The 5,183-nt window shown below is 34.5% G+C and overlaps 1 pseudogene; it reads left to right on the top strand.

Annotated features, from left to right (window-relative positions):
- The first annotated feature begins 793 nt into the window (after window positions 1-793).
- On the top strand, window positions 794-895 carry LOC118988286 (uncharacterized; annotated as a pseudogene).
- The last annotated feature ends 4,288 nt before the right edge of the window (window positions 896-5,183 follow it).

Genomic DNA, 5,183 nt, shown 5'->3' with positions numbered 1-5,183 from the left:
TCTGATGAAATCCTCCCCTAAGATCCTCACCTGCAAAAGAGCAGAAAAGAGACAAAAACCCTCAAGATGAAGGATACCAGCAGCTCTCTCTGAAGCGCACCCATGATTCTTTAAGGCATGAACTTTTTACTTTCTTTCTCCTAGGGGTCCCCACAAAATTTGCAACTAGGGGAGCAGTGGACAGCAGCAGGTTGTCCTGAGCTAACCCCCTGAACCTGTCCACAAGGCTTCCTTTCCTCTGACTTTCCAGTGGGCTAAAACTGGCTGTAGCTCACTTCTTTGAATTTTTTTAAAAAATCAACGTGGTTCTTCCACACAGAAAACATCGATGAGATGCATTTTCTTCCAGTCTTTTTTCTAGGTCTTTGCGCCCGGAAAACTTCAATCCCCAGTGAATCAAAGTGGCCCCACCTGGGCTATCTCCTGTTGCTTCTTCTGTCTTACTCCCTTCCTTGTTTCACCATCACTGTTTTTAATAAGCATACCCTCAAAATCACCTGGACTTATATTATGAAATCTTTCCTGCATGAATCAAGTACTCACACACCACCAGGCCCATGGCAGACTGCTTTGGGGCTGGTCCCAATCTGGTAACAGCACAATCTGAAAAAGTTTGGCAGTATTTCAAATAATTAAACATGTACTTACCATATCAAAAAACTAAATACTCAGTAAAAATTGACCTCAAGATCACATAGATGTTACATTTAGCAGAGCAAGCCTTGAAAGCAACTAGTTCAAAGAACTAAGGGAAAATATATTCAAAATATTAAAATAAAATAATGTCATAATAATTGCTTCTTGGCTTTTTGGCTAAGATCAAATGTAGTATCTGTTCTTGTCAGTTTAATAATGTCATAATCACTAAAAAGAACATCAGTTTCAAAGAACTATAAAAAGTGTTCAAAATAATAGAAAAAATCTTTAATTAACTCAATAGTGGTTTGAAGATGGAGGAAATAAGTGTCAGTGAATAGAAATTACCAGATAAATAGAAATAATCTAATATGAGGAGCAGACAGAATGGGATTAAAGAATAAGGGATTCTCAGGAACCGTAGGAAACTATGAAATGATTTAAATATATTATGTAATTAGGTAGAAGAAAGAATGTGATAAACAAGAAAGCCTGATTGTCCCAAATATAATAAAAAGTCACTTTTTGATTCAATAAACTCATGAAGTCAAAATAGAATGAATACAAACAAACTTCTTATATAGGCACATAATTGTGAAACTTCTGAAAAACTTAGAGAAAGTAATGAAAATGCCAAAATATTGTTTGTAATCATAGTACTTATCTCTCTCAAAAAAAGACAATAAACAAAAAAACTAATGTTGACATAAAGACATTTCCAGATGAATGGAAGCTGAGAGAATCTGTCAGCAAAAACGCTGCATCCCAAGAAGTGCAAGGAGATGGTCTGCAGGATGAAGGAAAATACCACATTGGGACCTGGGATCTATAGGAAGGGATCAAGAGCATCAGAAACAATTAAACGCCATGGTTTCTTCTTGTAACTTTTTTATAACTAATAACTACTTGAGGAAATTTTTTTAAAAAATCAGTAACTGGTGATTACTACATATGTAGATGGTACATATGAATATAAAGTGCAAAGAAGAAGGTTATATAAATGGAATTAAGCTGCTGTGGGGTTATATTTTTGAAAAGGGAGAAGAAATGTAAAGGTAAAATGGGTCTTTAGGAAGGTTAGAAAGCTACTTTTCAAAAATATCATTAAAGGACATAAAAAGCCATGCCAGAGGCTGGTGAAAACATCCCAATACGTATCTCTTGTATTGAAACTAGAATTTAAAAAATAGTAAAATAACAAACTATAGAAACCATCCCTGAAAGTATACCACACCTAAAACAAGAGCAAACTAAGAGGACAGCTAGATCAGGAGTGGAACCATAGAAATGGAGATCACATGGAGAGTTAGCAACAGGGGAGTGGGAAGAGGAGAAGGGGGAAGAAGGTACAGAGAATAAGTAGCATAGACAGTAGGTAGAAAATAGAGAGAGGAGAGGGCAGGAATAGTACGGGAAATGTAGAAGCTAAAAAACCTGTTACACATGGACACATACTAAAGGGGGGATCGTGGGGGAGGGGTGTGCAGGATGGAGGGGAATGAAGGGGGGAATAGAACAACTGTAATGGCATAATCAATAAAATATATTTAAAAATAAAAAATAAAATAATAGTAAAATACAATCCAATGTAAAAACTCGAACTCTACAATAGAAGATTAACTAATAGTCAAAAACACAGATATCCAATATCAATGCTTATTAGGAGAACCCAAATAAAGGCCAAATCAGACAATCCTGTACTCCTAATAGAATTTCTGAATTTAAAAAGAATGACAGTTCCAAGTTCTGCCAAGGATACAAAGCAATGGAAACCCTAGTACATCGCTAGTGAGAATGAAAGGGCATACAGCTGCTCCAGAGTTAAACACCCATTGCCCACCAGTGTTACTCCTGGGCACTCATCAAGAGAAATGAGAATATATTAACGAAGAGACTTAAACAGGAATAGTCATAGCAGTTTATTTCTGAACATTAAGATTTAGAAACAACCAAACTGTCCATCAAGAGGTAAATAGGTAAACAAGTTTCAGCAAATTTATACAAGAAAATTAATACATATACAAAATTAATTAATGAATAATAATTAATTAATAAACAGTAAACATGAACTAACCATAGAAACAGGTTACACGATTTAATCTAAAAAATTGTCCTGGCTGGTGTAGCTTAGTGGATTGAGCGCGGGCCTGTGAAGCAAAGGGTCGCTGGTTCGATTCCCAGTCAGGGCACATGCCTGGGTTGCAGGCCAGGTCCCCAGTGGGGGACACATGAGAGGCAACCACACATTGATGTTTCTCTCCCATTCTTTCTCCTTCCCATCCCCTCTCTCTAAAAATAAATACATAAAATATTTAAAAAATAATTAAAAAATTTATATTTGAGCAAAAGAAACCAGAATGCTTATTATCTATTATGCAAATGCTTTATATAAAGTTCAGACTTGATACACAGATAAAAAAAAGTTAACAGGATTAAACATAATTCTTAAGGCCATATTTTAGGTATATTCACTGCTTCCTCATATTTGTGTAGGCAATTACAACTTTCCACACCCAAGGGAACTTTCAAATAAGGCGTGTGAATATAGGGGTGAAGGAGAGACATGATTTAAATATCACCCTGATATGCTGGAAAAGAAATGTGACATGACAGTGCTAACACAGTGTGAGACTTCAGACAGTGTGCTGCATGACATTTCTTTCTTTAAGATACCAGTCAATAGGCATTCAGAACCTCATCATGCTTTTCAGGCAGATTTAAGGCTTAACAAAACAAAAGAGTCAATCAGAACTGTGCTTTGTATATGCTTTCAGAGATAACATTGCCTGGAAGAAGTCACTTTAGAGTTATTTACCAAGGTTTGGCTTCATAACTAACCTTCAGTAACCACATTCAGGGATCATTTTCACTCAGATTTAATGTAATCATAAACATGTTAAAAATAGAACATTTGTTCGGTAAGCCTAGGACAACTTTAGAAGTGGAATATTTATAAAAGTCTGGAAATGGAAAATATAAATTCTACTTTTTTCTTAATTGCTTCTGGATTGAACTGTGTAACTACTTCATTCTTTTGGGGGGGGGGCGTTACATTCTTTCGTAAGAATAGTGTTTGGTATATAGTGATAAAGATAATGTTCATTTATAAAACTCATCTTGTTTTCTGCAAGCTAATACCTACTACTAAAAATCTAGATTCACTGTCACTGATATCATACACATGGTCTTTTTTGGTGACTTTCCTACAGATTGAATTTCATCAAATTTGGGGTCAAAATTACTCTTATTTACATTGAGTTAAAAATTAAACATAATAACTGCATTTTATTTAATAACCATATCTTTTCAACCATTGTCTTCTAGACAAGGACTTTGTGTATGCTTTCTAAAACCAAAATTGACTAGAAGTCAGTTTAGGGTTATTACTATGTAAGATATAAGATTTTTCCCTTTAGAGCTTGCTATATCAAAGAAAAATAAAAACATGAATCACGCCATTATGTTAATAGTTATTCAGGGTTGAGAGGTAAGTGAGATAAAACTAGAAAAGTGATTGTATTGAAGTATTTACTAGTTTCACATGAGGGCAGGTGTTAAAATCTATATTACGGAAGACTGAAAAGATTATCTGATTTTCAAATCCATGAGACAAAGAGGAAATATATTTTGATCTTCAAATACGTGAAACAAAACATCAGGTGATTGTCCACTATCTACCAAGCATAAAATAACTTCAAAGTCAAACTTACTATACTACCACAAAAGCTCAATTTCTGGTTATATGCACAGAAATATATTAACTCTTAAGAGTTAAACTTCTAACCTGTCAAGATCTTTTTCCTATTCTGACTATACTGTTAAGTACCATTATGATTGCCTTTGGTATACTCATAATAGCATTAATTAAGCTACTAAGTATTTTCATGCAAAGAAACACAGAGAATAGATGAAATTAAACTTTAGTACTTTAATATCATCTATATCCAGTGCCCCATAGAAGATGCTAGTTTTGAAGAAACAAAGCCCCAAAAAACTAACATGGTTCATATCACCTGAATTTCCAGACTACGTCTCTTCCAAATACATCAGTAGACAAAGAAGAAGGCAATGAAGCCTTAGAGAAGGTACATATAATGAGATTTTGACTAAGCCTCAGGTGGTTTGTTTGTTTGTTTTGTTTTTAGGCAATTATGACAAGAAGAACTTATAAAATTATATATTTCCATATGTTGTGAAATCAATAATTAATTAAAACATACCCATATTTAAGTCATCTCAGAATGATTCTGGTTACTGGCCTTTATTTTAACACTTCAAACTGACAAATTGAGTCAATCGTCAATATTTTTTGCAAAATTAGATTACTGTTGATCATTATCATTTTGATTCTTATGTGACTGTTTCGAACCATAGCTGTAAGGCAGAGACTGCACAGCCTACCACATTTCATTCACGGAGATGGAGTGTGACTGGGCACAAAGGCATTGTGTGTTAATGACACACAAGCATTCGATGCCTAAAGAAGGTAGTAGGAATTATAGTGGAAGTAAAATAGACTAGCAAGTAAGAAATAATGTCACCTTTAA

The sequence above is a fragment of the Sturnira hondurensis genome, unplaced genomic scaffold, assembly GCF_014824575.4.
Source record: "Sturnira hondurensis isolate 20B ecotype Veracruz unplaced genomic scaffold, ASM1482457v3 Scaffold0006213, whole genome shotgun sequence".
In the NCBI taxonomy this organism is placed as follows: Eukaryota; Metazoa; Chordata; class Mammalia; order Chiroptera; family Phyllostomidae; genus Sturnira; species Sturnira hondurensis.
The sequence above is the reverse complement of the archived record's forward strand: the minus strand, read 5'-3'. Positions and strand labels throughout refer to the sequence as shown.